This window comes from Nothobranchius furzeri, chromosome 7 (genome assembly GCF_043380555.1).
Source record: "Nothobranchius furzeri strain GRZ-AD chromosome 7, NfurGRZ-RIMD1, whole genome shotgun sequence".
Classification (NCBI taxonomy): domain Eukaryota; kingdom Metazoa; phylum Chordata; class Actinopteri; order Cyprinodontiformes; family Nothobranchiidae; genus Nothobranchius; species Nothobranchius furzeri.
The window spans coordinates 14,768,690-14,786,115 of NC_091747.1; positions in this window are offsets into that span (position 1 = coordinate 14,768,690).

Genomic DNA, 17,426 nt, shown 5'->3' on the forward strand with positions numbered 1-17,426 from the left:
TGACTGAGGGCCTCCAGGAGAGAAGCCCAAGCAACACGCGGCCCGAGGAGCGTCTTGCCACATGTCAGCACTCGGTCTGACTGAGCGCCTCCAGGAGAGAGGCCCAAGCAAGACGCGCCCCAAGGAGCGTCTTACCACATGTCAACACTGGGTCTGACAGAGGGCCTCCATGAGAGAGGCCCAAGCAAGACGTGCCCCGAGGAGTGTCTTGACACATGTCAACACTTTGTCTGACAGAGGGCCTCCAGGAGAGAGGCCCAAGCAAGACGCGCCCCGAGGAGTGTCTTGCCACATGTCACCACTTGGTCTGACTGAGCGCCTCCAGGAGAGAGGCCCAAGCAACACGCGCCCCGAGGAGCGTCAGGCCACATGTCACTACTCAGTCTGACTGAGCGCCTCCAGGAGAGAGGCCCAAGTAAGACGTGCCCCGAGGAGCGTATTGCCACGTGTCAACACTGGGTCTGATTGAGGGCCTTCTGGAGAGAGGCCCAAGCAAGACGCGCCCCGAGGAGCTTCTTGCCACATGTCAGCACTCGGTCTGACAGAGGGCCTCCATGAGAGACGCCCAAGCAAGACGCGCCCCGAGGAGTGTCTTGCCAAATGTCAACACTGGGTCTGACTGATTGCCTCAGGGAGAGAGGTCCAAGCAAGACGCGCCCCGAGGAGAGTCTTGCCACATGTCACTACTCGGTCTGACTGAGCGCCTCCAGGAGAGAGGCCCAAGCAACATGCGCCCCGAGGAGCGTCAGGCCACATGTCACTACTCAGTCTGACTGAGCGCCTCCAGGAGAGAGGCCCAAGTAAGACGCGCCCCGAGGAGCGTATTGCCACGTGTCAACACTGGGTCCGATTGAGGGCCTTCTGGAGAGAGGCCCAAGCAAGACGCGCCCCGAGGAGCGTCTTGCCACATGTCAACAATGGTTCTTACTGAGGGCCTCCAGGAGAGAAGCCCAAGCAAGACGTGCCCCGAGGAGCTTCTTGCCACATGTCAGCACTCGGTCTGACAGAGGGCCTCCATGAGAGACGCCCAAGCAAGACGCGCCCCGAGGAGTGTCTTGCCAAATGTCAACACTGGGTCTGACTGATTGCCTCAGGGAGAGAGGTCCAAGCAAGACGCGCCCCGAGGAGCGTCTTGCCACATGTCAACACTGGGTCTGACTGAGTGCCTCCATGAGAGAAGCCCCAGCAAGACGCGCCCCGAGGAGTGTCTTGCCACATGTCACCACTTGGTCTGACTGAGCGCCTCCAGGAGAGAGGCCCAAGCAACACGCGCCCCGAGGAGCGTCAGGCCACATGTCACTACTCAGTCTGACTGAGCGCCTCCAGGAGAGAGGCCCAAGCAAGATGCGCCCCGAGGAGCGTCTTGCCACGTGTTAACACTGGGTCTGATTGAGGGCCTTCTGGAGAGAGGCACAAGCAAGACGCGCCCCGAGGAGCATCTTGCCACATGTCAACAATGGGTCTTACTGAGGGCCTCCAGGAGAGAAGCCCAAGCAAGACGCGCCCCGAGGAGCTTCTTGCCAAATGTCAGCACTCGGTCTGACTGAGCGCCTCCAGGAGAGAGGCCAAAGCAAGACGCGCCCCGAGGAGCGTCTTGCCTTATGTCAGCACTCGGTCTGACTGAGCGCCTCCAGGAGAGAGGCCCAAGCAAGACGCGCCCCGAGGAGCGTCTTACCACATGTCAACAATGGGTCTGACTGAGGGCCTCCAGGAGAGAGGCCCAAGCAAGATGCGCCCGGAGGAGCGTATTGCCACATGTCAACACTGGGTATGACAGAGGGCCTCCAGGAGAGAGGCCCAAGCAAGACGCGCCCCGAGGAGCGTCTTGCCACATGTCACTACTCGGTCTAACTGAGCACCTCCAGGAGAGAGGCCCAAGCAAGACTTGCCCCGAGGAGCGTCTTGCCACATGTCAACACTGGGTCTGACTGAGCGCCTCGAGGAGATAGGCCCAAGCAAGACACGCCCCGAGGAGCGTCTTGACACATGTCAACACTGGGTCGGACTGAGGGCCTCCATGAGAGAAGCCCAAGTAAGACGCGCCCCGAGGAGAGTCTTGCCACATGTCAACACTCGGTCTGACAGAGGGCATTCAGGAGAGAGGCCCAAGCAATACGCGCCCCGAGGGTGTCTTGCCACATGTCACCACTGGGTCTGAATGAGCGCCTCCAGGAGAGAGGCCCAACCAAGACGCGCCCCGAGGAGTGTCTTGCCACATGCCAACACTGGGTCTGACTGAGCGCCTCCAGGAGAGAGGCCCAAGCAAGACGCGCCCCGAGGAGCGTCTTGCCACGTGTCAACACTGGGTCTGACTGAGCGCCTCCAGGAGCGAGGCCCAAGCAAGATGCGCCCCGAGGAGCGTCTTTCCACGTGTCACCACTGGGTCTGACTGAGCGCCTCCAGGAGAGAGGCCCAAGCAAGACGCGCCCCGAGGAGCGTCTTGCCACATGTCAACACTGGGTCTGACTGAGCGCCTCCAGGAGAGAGGCCCAAGCAAGACGCGCCCCGAGGAGCGTCTTGCCACATGTCAACAATGGGTCTGACTGAGGGCCTCCAGGAGAGAGGCCCAAGCAAGATGCGCCCGGAGGAGCGTCTTTCCACATGTCAACACTGGGTCTGACAGAGGGCCTCCAGGAGAGATGCCCAAGCAAGACGCGCCCCGAGGAGTGTCTTGCCACATGTCACCTCTGGTTCTGACTGAGCGCCTTCAGGAGAGAAGCCCAAGCAAGACGAGCCCCGAGGAGCGTCTTGCCAAATGTCAACAATGGGTCTGACTGAGGGCCTCCAGGAGAGAAGCCCAAGCAAGACTGCGCCCCGAGGAGCGTCTTGACACATGTCAACACTGGGTCTGACAGAGTGCCTCCAGGAGAGAGGCCCAAGCAAGATGCGCCCGGAGGAGCGTATTGCCACATGTCAACACTGGTTCTGACAGAGGGCCTCCAGGAGAGAGGCCCAAGCAAGACGCGCCCCGAGGAGCGTCTTGTCACATGTCAACACTGGGTCTTTCTGAGCGCCTCCAGGAGAGAAGCCCAAGCAAGACGCGCCCCGAGGAGCGTCTTGCCACATGTCAGCACTCGGTCTTACTGAGCGCCTCCAGGAGAGAGGCCCAAGCACGACGCGCCCCGAGGAGCGTCTTGCCACATGTCAGCACTCGATCTGACTGAGAGCCTCCAGGAGAGAGGCCCAAGCAAGACGCGCCCCGAGAAGCGTCTTGCCACATGTCAACAATGGGTCTGACTGAGGGCCTCCAGGAGAGAAGCCCAAGTAACACGCGGCCCGAGGAGCGTCTTGCCACATGTCAGCACTCGGTCTGACTGAGCGCCTCCAGGAGAGAGGCCCAAGCAAGACGCGCCCCGAGGAGTGTCTTGACACATGCCAACACTTTGTCTGACAGAGGGCCTCCAGGAGAGAGGCCCAAGCAAGACGCGCCCCGAGGAGTGTCTTGCCACATGTCACCACTTGGTCTGACTGAGCGCCTCCAGGAGAGAGGCCCAAGCAACACGCGCCCCGAGGAGCGTCAGGCCACATGTCACTACTCAGTCTGACTGAGCGCCTCCAGGAGAGAGGCCCAAGTAAGACGCGCCCCGAGGAGCGTATTGCCACGTGTCAACACTGGGTCTGATTGAGGGCCTTCTGGAGAGAGGCCCAAGCAAGACGCGCCCCGAGGAGCTTCTTGCCACATGTCAGCACTCGGTCTGACAGAGGGCCTCCATGAGAGACGCCCAAGCAAGATGCGCCCCGAGGAGTGTCTTGCCAAATGTCAACACTGGGTCTCACTGATTGCCTCAGGGAGAGAGGTCCAAGCAAGACGCGCCCCGAGGAGAGTCTTGCCACATGTCACTACTCGGTCTGACTGAGCGCCTCCAGGAGAGAGGCCCAAGCAACACGCGCCCCGAGGAGCGTCAGGCCACATGTCACTACTCAGTCTGACTGAGCGCCTCCAGGAGAGAGGCCCAAGTAAGACGCGCCCCGAGGAGCGTATTGCCACGTGTCAACACTGGGTCTGATTGAGGGCCTTCTGGAGAGAGGCCCAAGCAAGACGCGCCCCGAGGAGCGTCTTGCCACATGTCAACAATGGTTCTTACTGAGGGCCTCCAGGAGAGAAGCCCAAGCAAGACGTGCCCCGAGGAGCTTCTTGCCACATGTCAGCACTCGGTCTGACAGAGGGCCTCCATGAGAGACGCCCAAGCAAGACGCGCCCCGAGGAGTGTCTTGCAAAATGTCAACACTGGGTCTGACTGATTGCCTCAGGGAGAGAGGTCCAAGCAAGACGCGCCCCGAGGAGCGTCTTGCCACATGTCAACACTGGGTCTGACTGAATGCCTCCATGAGAGAAGCCCCAGCAAGACGCGCCCCGAGGGGTGTCTTGCCACATGTCACCACTTGGTCTGACTGAGCGCCTCCAGGAGACAGGCCCAAGCAACACGCGCCCCGAGGAGCGTCAGGCCACATGTCACTACTCAGTCTGACTGAGCGCCTCCAGGAGAGAGGCCCAAGCAAGACGCGCCCCGAGGAGCGTCTTGCCACGTGTTAACACTGGGTCTGATTGAGGGCCTTCTGGAGAGAGGCACAAGCAAGACGCGCCCCGAGGAGCGTCTTGCCACATGTCAACAATGGGTCTTACTGAGGGCCTCCAGGAGAGAAGCCCAAGCAAGACGCGCCCCGAGGAGCTTCTTGCCACATGTCAGCACTCGGTCTGACTGAGCGCCTCCAGGAGAGAGGCCAAAGCAAGACGCGCCCCGAGGAGCGTCTTGCCTTATGTCAGCACTCGGTCTGACTGAGCGCCTCCAGGAGAGAGGCCCAAGCAAGACGCGCCCCGAGGAGCGTCTTGCCACATGTCAACAATGGGTCTGACTGAGGGCCTCCAGGAGAGAGGCCCAAGCAAGATGCGCCCGGAGGAGCGTATTGCCACATGTCAACACTGGGTCTGACAGAGGGCCTCCAGGAGAGAGGCCCAAGCAAACGCGCCCCGAGGAGCGTCTTGTCACATGTCAACACTGGGTCTTTCTGAGCGCCTCCAGGAGAGAAGCCCAAGCACAACGCGCCCCGAGGAGCGTCTTGCCACATGTCAGCACTCGGTCTGACTGAGCGCCTCCAGGAGAGAGGCCCAAGCACGACGCGCCCCGAGGAGCGTCTTGCCACATGTCAGCACTCGATCTGACTGAGCGCCTCCAGGAGAGAGGCCCAAGCAAGACGCGCCCCGAGGAGCGTCTTGCCACATGTCACCACTGGGTCTGACTGAGCGCCTCCAGGAGAGAGGCCCAAGCAAGACGCGCCCCGAGGAGCGTCTTGCCACGTGTCACCACTGGGTCTGACTGAGCGCCTCCAGGAGAGAGGCCCCAGCAAGACGCGCCCCGAGGAGCGTCTTGCCACATGTCAACACTGGGTCTGACTGAGCGCCTCCAGGAGAGAGGCCCAAGCAAGACGCGCCCCGAAGAGCGTCAGGCCACATGTCACTACTCAGTCTGACTGAGCGCCTCCAGGAGAGAGGCCCAAGCAAGACGCGCCCCGAGGAGCGTCTTGCCACATGTCAACAATGGGTCTGACTGAGGGCCTCCAGGAAAGAAGCCCAAGCAAGACGCGGCCCGAGGAGCGTCTTGCCACATGTCAGCAATCGGTCTGACCGAGCGCCTCCAGGAGAGAGGCCCAAGCAAGACGCGCCCCGAGGAGTGTCTTGCCACATGTCACCACTGGGTCTGACTGAGCGCCTCCAGGAGAGAGGCCCAAGCAAGACGTGCCCCGAGGAGCGTCAGGCCACATGTCACTACTCAGTCTGACTGAGCGCCTCCAGGAGAGAGGCCCAAGCAAGACGCGCCCCGAGGAGCGTCTTGCCACGTGTCAACACTGGGTCTGATTGAGGGCCTTCTGGAGAGAGGCCCAAGCAAGACGCGCCCCGAGGAGCGTCTTGCCACATGTCAACAATGGGTCTGACTGAGCGCCTCCGGGAGAGAGGCCCAAGCAAGATGCGCCCCGAGGAGCTTCTTGCCACGTGTCACCACTGGGTCTGACTGAGCGCCTCCAGGAGAGCGGCCCAAGCAAGACGCGCCCCTAGGAGCGTCCTGCCACGTGTCACTACTGGGTCTGATTGAGCGCCTCCAGGAGAGAGGCCCCAGCAAGACCGGTCAGGCCTGCAGTGTACACATCAGAGACATGATGTTCTTTCACAGAACTGAGGTTGTTCATTACTAAATGACTTTTAGAGCAATATTGTTATTATACTATTCAACAGGTTGATCATAATAATGTGTATTAAACCCACAACCTAGCACTGAGGACAGAGGGACTTTATTTAAATTAGTACTTAATGGAACCGATACATAAAGATACATAAGAGCCATGTCATACATTCAGCCTAGGAATAGTTGCATTGTGCACTTATAAAAATATACACATCAATTGCTCGAATCCCATTGTTGCAAAGTAAAACTCTAATAAAACTCTAGTCTGACATCAACAGAGAAGACTTAGTGTATGCACTACAAATACAGCATTAGGATTTCGAGTGGACCGTGCACCTTGTGAACCATCAGAGGCTTATGACGCAACATATTTTCCAGTTGCTATTAGACAAGTTATAATTCTCGACCATTTTTCGGAACTGGTTTCTTGGGTCCGTGAGTAAATGCCAAATGAGATGATAGTCCTTAAGTAAGTTCCTGGCGATCCCATGTCACGCTCTTGTCCATCAGCCGGTGAACGCTGAGACGGAACTCGATGAGAGCGATGTATTTTTTAAGTGCTCCGAATGTACTTCTAACAAGCGTGCGATTCACTTCGTGAGTAAACCGCAGCTGCAGCTGATTCAAACAGTCGAGCCAACTTTCTACATCACAATATTCGTTTTGTAGTTAGTCGAGTTACCTTTTGTGTGGCGCATGCACGGGTCGTTAGCGTCCAGCTCCCAGCTTAGAGAGTCCTGTATTGACACAGACGTCAATACATCTCGATGTCATGCAACACACAAAGTCTGTCGCATTCAGGTGGGTTAACACACATGTACGATGTGTGCGATGGCACGCCCGTTTACAATGGGACACGACGATGATCATTGTTAACCAAACTCTTGTTTCTCACGACAGGTGGTAGCGTTGTCTCCTGCACCTGGTCTTCTTGCACAGAGGTTGTTGTAATGTGCTCATCATAGTCGCGATCGTTGTCACTCGAATCCGTTGTTCTCACGACAGGTGGTAGCGTTGTCTCCTGCATGTTGTCTTCGCGTGCGGCAAGCGTTGTGCTGTGCTCATTATAATGGTTGCCTTCGTACAAAGGGGGTGTTGAATACTCCTTCGCGAGTAGTGTAGGAGGTGGTGTGATGGGACGTATCTCAGAGGCGTTATGTGAGCGTACCACCATGGCCTTAGCAACTGCGACTACTGAGAGTACACCCAGTACAGACAGCGAGATCATTTTTCTTCTTGGGTTTTGTACGTGTGGGTACAGCCGCTTTAATGGCAGTGAGAGCAAGTGGGCAAATGTATTTATAGGTCACTAGCAGAAACTAAGGCACGTGGTCAGAGTGTAATCGTAACCACCGTAGCTCTTGTCATAATTTAATATACATAGAAATCAGAAACGGGCATGTCAGGATAAACATCGCGAGTGATAATGCGGCCAGTATCTGTGTGCGCTTGAGAGCACCTTGTTGTTCTACTGTGGTGCCCACGCCGCCGGGTCTGTAAATGTCATCGACCTTCTTTATATACGCATACGCTAAAGACCGTATATTCTCTATGGATTTGAACACGTCCTTTGTTTCGCGTAACGCTTGAGCTGTCTCGAGCGTGATGTTGTGAGTGTACGCCAGTGTTTCACGTGCACCTAGGTCCGAAAGGGCGTGCGCTACAACTATTAACCTTGGTTTGGGAGTGTGGCGAAACGCTCGCTCCGCTGTAATGGGCGGATGCAATGTTATCACCTGGTACGTTTCGTTAGTCGTGTTGTAACACACCGGTCCGTCACACGGACCATCACATTGTATGGGGCACAGTAAGGACAACACGCCGCCGACCGTGACTTCGCACTCGACCGCGGTGGTGTTATCGATTTGCAAAGGATCACATACGCCTCTCCAGTCGCATTGAGGCACATTGTAGTCGACCCGACCGTCGGTCACCATAGCTTTCGTCAGCCAACACACTCGATTGCCCTTCGAAACATCGGCGATCAACGTGAGCGTAGAGGTCGCCGTCGCTTTACTGTACGCCAGGATATCCGTGTGTGAGTGCACGCTCGACGTCGATTGACAACCGGTCATGTCAGACCTGATCAGACCTTCCGAACACATGACCGTTAGTTGTTGTGCGGCCGAGAGTATCGCGATCATACCGTTGAGATGTGTAGAAAGCGCGTACACGCCAGCCTTCCACGTTTCCAAAGTTTCCAGCAGTCTAGAGGGACTTGTCTTAGCGCGCACGGCTGTGCTGAATTTGCGTTTGGTAGACACAACGGCTTCGACCTCGCTTAGGATCTGTGGGCTCATGTACTCGTGGTAGGCCAAGACGTGTATACTCGAGCGCGGTGACGCCCCGAACACTTGACCCGGTTTTGTTGTGGCGATATGCGTGTCCAGTAACGCGGCAAAGTCCGCGTGTCTAGCGTGTATTGATTTTACAGCTCGCTCATACCCCAACAGTACGGTCCGTAGAAGTTCGTTCACTTGTTTCCATGCGCTCGTGGAACACAGGACATCGCAACCTCTGTGATACTCAAGTAAAGCGTCACACACCAGCTGCTTGCACGTTGGAAATACAATCGGTAGTAACTTCTTACTCCACTCTATGTTGAACTCGTATAGTATGTATATGGACGGTTGCGGCGGTTTGCGCATTTTCTATCTACCCTCCGCTAATATGACTCTGTGGTCTGTCTCCTGAGATGGTGCGGTTGGAACTTGCGAGAGTGCACTATCGACGGTCGGCGTTTCCATTTCGTCAACTGTGCCATTTTTGCCGCTGGCAAACGGCCGTCGACGGTCGATGCGAGACACCAACATAACGTTAGACCGCGACCCTCATGCCAGTTTTCTGTAGTACTAGTTGTAGTTTCTGGTGCACACTCGAAACGCCATTATGATCACAATTACGTTGATTAATAAATCCAGTGTTGTGGCGACTGCAGCCAGCGCCGTCGCGCAACTCGTGTCAGTGTTATCTCTCGATACTTTCATTCGTATCCGAGCGTATGCAGAATCTACGGATCTGGTGAAGTTGCTTGTCACTAGCTTGCGCACGTTTGATATGGCACTTTGCGCGAGACTCACACAACCTGCAGTGGTGACCGTCGCGTCAGTGCAAAGTTTTTCCGATATATCGCTCGCAACATCATTTGTCATTTGCTGTACACTGATGATAGTCCTTAAGTAAGTTCCTGGCGATCCCATGTCACGCTCTTGCCCATCAGCCGGTGAACGCTGAGACGGAACTCGATGAGAGCGATGTATTTTTTAAGTGCTCCGAATGTACTTCTAACAAGCGTGCGATTCACTTCGTGAGTAAACCGCAGCTGCAGCTGATTCAAACAGTCGAGCCAACTTTCTACATCACAATATTCGTTTTGTAGTTAGTCGAGTTACCTTTTGTGTGGCGCATGCACGGGTCGTTAGAGTCCAGCTCCCAGCTTAGAGAGTCCTGTATTGACACAGACGTCAATACATCTCGATGTCATGCAACACACAAAGTCTGTCGCATACAGGTGGGTTAACACATGTACGATACCTTTTGTGTGGCGCATGCACAGGTCGTTAGCGTCCAGCTCCCGGCTTATAGAGAGTCCTGTATTGAAACAGACGTCAATACATCTCGATGTCATGCAACACACAAAGTCTGTTGCATACAGGTGGGTTAACACACATGTACGATGTGTGCAATGGCACGCCCGTTTACAATGGGACACGACGATGATCATTGTTAACCAAACTCTTGTTTCTCACGACAAGTGGTAGCATTGTCTCCTGCACCTGGTCTTCGTGCACAGAGGGTGTTGTAATGTGCTCGTCATAGTCGCGATCGTTGTCACTCGAATCCGTAGAATCTCGATGTCATGCAACACACAAAGTCTGTCGCATACAGGTGGGTTAACACATGTACTATATCTTTTGTGTGGTGCATGCACGGGTCGTTAGCGTCCAGCTCCCGGCTTATAGAGAGTCCTGTATTGACACAGACGTCAATACATCTCGATGTCATGCAACACACAAAGTCTGTCGCATACAGGTGGGTTAACACACATGTACGATGTGTGCAATGGCGCGCCCGTTTACAATGGGACACGACGATGATCATTGTTAACCAAACTCTTGTTTCTCACGAAAGGTGGTAGCGTTGTCTCCTGCACCTGGTCTTCGTGCACAGAGGGTGTTGTAATGTGCTCGTCATAGTCGCGATCGTTGTCACTCGAATCCGTTGTTCTCACGACAGGTCGTAGCGTTGTCTCCTGCATGTTGTCTTCGCGTGCGGCAAGCGTTGTGCTGTGCTCGTTATAATGGTTGTCTTCGTACAAAGGGGGTGTTGAATACTCCTTCGCGAATAGTCTAGGAGGTGGTGTGCTGGGACGTATCTCAGAGGCGTTATGTGAGCGTACCACCATGGCCTGAGCAACTGCGACTACTGAGAGTACACCCAGTACAGACAGCGAGATCATTTTTTTTCTTGGGTGTTGTACGTGTGGGTACAGCCGCTTTAATGGCAGTGAGAGCAAGTGGTCAAATGTATTTATAGGTCCCTAGCAGAAACTAAGGCACGTGGTCAGAGTGTAATCGTAACCACCGTAGCTCTTGTCATAATTTAGTATACATAGAAATCAGAAACGGGCATGTCAGGATAGACATCGCGAGTGATAATGCGGCCAGTATCTGTGTGTGCTTGAGAGCACCTTGTTGTTCTACTGTGGTGCCCACGCCGCCGGGTCTGTAAATGTCATCGACCTTCTTTATATACGCATACGCTAAAGACCGTATATTCTCTATGGATTTGAACACGTCCTTTGTTTCACGTAACGCTTGAGCTGTCTCGAGCGTGATGTTGTGAGTGTACGCCAGTGTTTCGCGTGCACCGAGGTCCGAAAGGGCGTGCGCTACAACTATTAACCTTGGTTTGGGAGTGTGGCGAAACGCTCGCTCCGCTGTAATGGGCGGATGCAATGTTATCACCTGGTACGTTTCGTTAGTCGGGTCGTAACACACTGGTCCGTCACACGGACCGTCACATTGTATGGGGCACAGTAAGGACAACACGCCGCCGACCGTGACTTCGCACTTGACCGCGGTGGTGTTGTCGATTTGCAAAGGATCACATACGCCTCTCCAGTCGCAATGAGGCACATTGTAGTCGACGCGACCGTCGGTCACCATAGCTTTCGTCAGCCAACACACTCGATTGCCCTTCGAAACATCGGCGATCAACGTGAGCGTAGAGGTCGCCGTCGCTTTACTGTACGCCAGGATATCCGTGTGTGAGTGCACGCTTGACGTCGATTGAAAACCGGTCATGTCAGACCTGATCAGACCTTCCGAACACATGACCGTTAGTTGTTGTGCGGCCGAGAGTATCGCGATCATACCGTTGAGATGTGTAGAAAGCACGTACACGCCAGCCTTCCACGTTTCCAAAGTTTCCAGCAGTCTAGAGGGACTTGTCTTAGCGCGCACGGCTGTGCTGAATTTGCGTTGGGTAGACACGAGGGCTTCGACCTCGCTTAGGATCTGTGGGCTCATGTACTCGTGGTAGGCCAAGACGTGTATAGTCGAGCGCGGTGACGCCCCGAACACTTGACCCGGTTTTGTTGTGGCGATATGCGTGTCCAGTAACGCAGCAAAGTCCGCGTGTCTAGCGTGTATTGATTTTACAGCTCGCTCATACCCCAACAGTACGGTCCGTAGAAGTTCGTTCACTTGTTTCCATGCGCTCGTGGAACACAGGACATCGCAACCTCTGTGATACTCAAGTAAAGCATGACACACCAGCTGCTTGCACGTTGGAAATACAATCGGTAGTAACTTCTTACTCCACTCTATGTTGAACTCGTATAGTATGTATATGGGCGATTGCGGCGGTTTGTGCATTTTCTATCTACCCTTCGCTAATATGACTCTGTGGTCTGTCTCCTGAGATGGTGCGGTTGGACCTTGCGAGAGTGCACTATCGACGGTCGGCGTTTCCAGACCACCTGTCGTGAGAAACAAGAGTTTGGTTAACAATGATCATCGTCGTGTCCCATTGTAAACGGGCGCGCCATCGCAGACGTCGTACATGTGTGTTAACCCACCTGTATGCAACAGACTTTGTGTGTTGCATGACATCGAGATGTATTGACGTCTGTGTCAATACAGGACTCTCTATAATCCGGGAGCTGGACGCTAACGACCCGTGCATGCGCCACACAAAAGGTATCGTACATGTGTTAACCCACCTGTATGCGACAGACTTTGTGTGTTGCATGACATCGAGATGTATTGACATCTGTGTCAATACAGGACTCTCTAAGCTGGGAGCTGGACGCTAACGACCCGTGCATGCGCCACACAAAAGGTAACTCGACTAACTACAAAACGCATATTGTGATGTAGAAAGTTGGCTCGACTGTTTGAATCAGCTGCAGCTGCGGTTTACTCACGAAGTGAATCGCACGCTTGTTAGAAGTACATTCGGAGCACTTAAAAAATACATCGCTCTCATCGAGTTCCGTCTCAGCGTTCACCGGCTGATGGGCCAGAGCGTGACATGGGATCGCCAGGAACTTACTTAAGGACTATCATCTCATTTGGCATTTACTCACGGACCCAAGAAACCAGTTCCGAAAAATGGTCGAGAATTATAACTTGTCTAACAGCAACTGGAAGATATGTTGCGTCATAAGCCTCTGATGGTTCACAAGGTGCACGGTCCACTCGAAATCCTAATGCTGTTTTTGTAGTACATACACTAAGTCTTCTCTGTTGATGTCAGACTAGAGTTTTATTGGAGTTTTACTTTGCAACAATGGGATTCGAGCAATTAATGTGTATATTTTTAATAGTGCACATTGCTACTATTCCTAGGCTGAATGTATGACATGGCTCTTATGTATCATTATGTATCATTTCCATTAAGTACTAATTTAAATAAAGTCCCTCTGTCCTCAGTGCTAGGTTGTGGGTTTAATACACATTATTATGATCAACCTGTTGAATAGTATAATAACAATATTCCTGTAAAAGTCATTTAGTAATGAACAACCTCAGTTCTGTGAAAGAACATCATGTCTCTGATGTGTACACTGCAGGCCTGACCGGGGTTTGCACGCAAGGGCCTGTGTGTGTGTGTGTGTGTGTGTGTGTGTGTGTGTGTGTGTGTGTGTGTGTGTGTGTGTGTGTGTGTGTGTGTGTGTGTGTGTGTGTGTGTGTGTGTGTGTGTGAAACAAATAAAGATAAAAATAGCTAGTGCGGCCACGAGCGGTCGTGCAGGGTAGAGGCTGCGCGCAAACACCTCTAAAACAAGCGCGTGCCCACGCCCGATCCGTGGAAGCACGTAGAACTAGCAAACGTACTAGCAGAAATCAACGATCGCACACGGGTCATTGAGTGTGTACAGGGTTCGTCTGCGTGTGTGGCATTGGGCAATCTAGCGGCAACCGAGTGGCCTGAAGGCGGAACCGGCCAACCCGTCGCCCTCACCATCGTTGCGCTTCGAGATGAACTATTGCTAAAGATGATCGTCTTCGTCAACCACGGCGCTACCAGAGTTACCACGACATGCGCCTTAAAAGCGTTCTCGTTTAGGTCAGCGCCACCAGAATTGAATTGGCAAGTCAGCGGATATTACACAACTCGTAACGAAGACCCTCTCCGCGACCTCGCGGCCAGTGTGCGCAGTGTACAGCAAATGACAAACGATGTTGCGAGCGATATATCGGAAAAACTTTGCACTGACGCGACGGTCGCCACTGCAGGTTGTGTGAGTCTCGCGCAAAGTGCCATATCAAACGTGCGCAAGCTAGTGACAAGCAACTTCACCAGATCCGTAGATTCTGCATACGCTCGGATACGAATGAAAGTATCGAGAGATAACACCGACACGAGTTGCGCGACGGTGCTGGCTGCAGTCGCTACAACACTGGATTTATTAATCAACGTAATTGTGATCGTAATGGCGTTTCGAGTGTGCACCAGAAACTACAACCAGTACTACAGAAGACTGGCATGAGGGTCGCGGTCTAACGTTATGTTGGTGTCTCGCATCGACCGTCGACGGCCGTTTGCCAGCGGCTGAAAATGGCACAGTTGACGAAATGGAAACGCCGACCGTCGATAGCGCACTCTCGCAAGTTCCAACCGCACCATCTCAGGAGACAGACCACAGAGTCATATTAGCGGAGGGTAGATAGAAAATGCGCAAACCGCCGCAACCGCCCATATACATACTATACGAGTTCAACATAGAGTGGAGTAAGAAGTTACTACCGATTGTATTTCCAACGTGCAAGCAGCTGGTGTGTGACGCTTTACTTGAGTATCACAGAGGTTGCGATGTCCTGTGTACCACGAGCGCATGGAAACAAGTTAACAAACTTCTACCGAACGTACTATTGGGGTATGAGCGAGCTGTAAATTCAATACACGCTAGACACGCGGACTTTGCCGCGTTACTGGACACGCATATCGCAACAAAAAAACCGGGTCAAGTGTTCAGGGCGTCACCGCGCTCGACTATACACGTCTTGGCCTACCACGAGTACATGAGCCCACAGATCCTAAGCGAGGTCGAAGCCGTTGTGTCTACTCAACGCAAATTCAGCACAGCCGTAGCGCTAAGACAAGTCCCTCTAGACTGCTGGAAACTTTGGAAACGTGGAAGGCTGGCGTGTACGCGCTTTCTACACATCTCAACAGTATGATCGCGATACTCTCGGCCGCACAACAACTAATGGTCATGTGTTTGGAAGGTCTGATCAGGTCTGACATGACCGGTTGTCAATCGACGTCGAGCGTGCACTCACACACGGATATCCTGGCGTACAGTAAAGCGACGGCGACCTCTACGCTCACGTTGATCGCCGATGTTTCGAAGGGCAATTGAGTGTGTTGGCTGACGAAAGCTATGGTGACCGACGATCGCGTCGACTACAATGTGCCTCATTGCGACTGGAGAAGCGTATGTGATCCTTTGCAAATCGACAACACCACCGCGGTTGACTGCGAAGTCACGGTCGGCGGCGTGTTGTCCTTACTTTGCCCCATACAATGTGACGGTCCGTGACACGGACCGGTGTGTTACGACCCAGCTAACGAAACGTACCAGGTGATAACATTGCAACCGCCCATTACAGCGGAGCGAGCGTTTCGCCACACTCCCAAACCAAGGTTAATAGTTGTAGCGCACGCCCTTTCGGACCTCGGTGCACGCGAAACTCTGGCGTACGCTCACAACATCACGCTCGAGACAGCTCAAGCGTTATGCGAAACAAAGGACGTGTTCAAATCCATAGAGAATATACAGTCTTTAGCGTATGCGTATATAAAGAAGGTTGATGACATTTACAGACCCGGCGGCATGGATACCACAGTAGAACAACAAGGTGCTCTCAAGCGCACACAGATACTGGCCGCATTATCACTCGTGATGTCTATCCTGACATGCCCGTTTCTGATTTCTATGTATATTAAATTATGACAAGAGCTACTTTAGGTGGTTACGATTACACTATGACCACGTGCCTTAGTTTCTGCTAGTGACCTATAAATACATATACCCACTTGCTCTCACTGCCATTAAAGCGGCTGTACCCACACGTACAACACGCAAGAAAAAAAATGATCTCGCTGTCTGTACTGGGTGTACTCTCAGTAGTCGCAGTTGCTCAGGCCATGGTGATACGCTCACATAACGCCTCTGAGATACGTCCCATCACACCACCTCCTAGACTACTCGCGAAGGAGTATTCAACACCCCCTTTGTACGAAGACAACCATTATAACGAGCACAGCACAACGCTTGCCGCACGCAAAGACAACATGCAGGAGACAACGCTACCACCTGTCGTGAGAACAACGGATTCGAGTGACAACGATCGCGACTATGACGAGCACATTACAACACCCTCTGTGCACGAAGACCAGGTGCAGGAGACAACGCTACCACCTGTCGTGAGAAACTAGAGTTTGGTTAACAATGATCATCGTCGTGTTCCATTGTAAATGGGCGCGCCATCGCACACATCGTACATGTGTGTTAACCCACCTGTATGCGACAGACTTTGAGTGTTGCATGACATCGAGATGTATTGACGTCTGTGTCAATACAGGACTCTCTATAAGCCGGGAGCTGGACGCTAACAACCCATGCATGCGCCACACAAAAGGTATCGTACATGTGTTAACCCACCTGTATGCGACAGACTTTGTGTGTTGCATGACATCGAGATGTATTGACGTCTGTGTCAATACAGGACTCTCTAAGCTGGGAGCTGGACGCTAACAACCCGTGCATGTGCCACACAAAAGGTAACTCGACTAACTACAAAACGCATATTGTGATGTAGAAAGTTGGCTCGACTGTTTGAATCAGCTGCAGCTGCGGTTTACTCACGAAGTGAATCGCACGCTTGTTAGAAGTACATTCGGAGCACTTAAAAATACATCGCTCTCATCGAGTTCCGTCTCAGCGTTCACCGGCTGATGGGCAAGAGCGTGACATGGGATCGCCAGGAACTTACTTAAGGACTATCATCTCATTTGGCATTTACTCACGGACCCAAGAAACCAGTTCCGAAAAATGGTTGAGAATTATAACTTGTCTAATAGCAACTGGAAGATATGTTGCGTCATAAGCCTCTGATGGTTCACAAGGTGCATGGTCCACTCGAAATTCTAATGCTGTATTTGTAGTACATACACTTAGTCTTCTCTGTTGATGTCAGACTAGAGTTTTATTAGAGTTTTACTTTGCAACAATGGGATTCGAGCAATTGATGTGTATATTTTTAATACTGCACAATGCTACTATTCCTAGGCTGAATGTATGACATGGCTCTTATGTATCATTATGTATTGTTTCCATTAAGTACTAATTTAAATAAAGTCCCTCTGTCCTCAGTGCTAGGTTGTGGGTTTAATACACATTATTATGATCAACCTGTTGAATAGTATAATAACAATATTCCTGTAAAAGTCATTTAGTAATGAACAACCTCAGTTCTGTGAAAGAACATCATGTCTCTGATGTGTACACTGCAGGCCTGACCGGGGATTGCACGCAAGGGCCTGTGTGTGTGTGTGTGTGTGTGTGTGTGTGTGTGTGTGTGTGTGTGTGTGTGTGTGTGGTGTATATTTTTAATAGTGCACATTGCTACTATTCCTTGGCTGAATGTATGACATGGCTCTTATGTATCATTATGTATCATTTCCATTAAGTACTAATTTAAATAAAGTCCCTCTGTCCTCAGTGCTAGGTTGT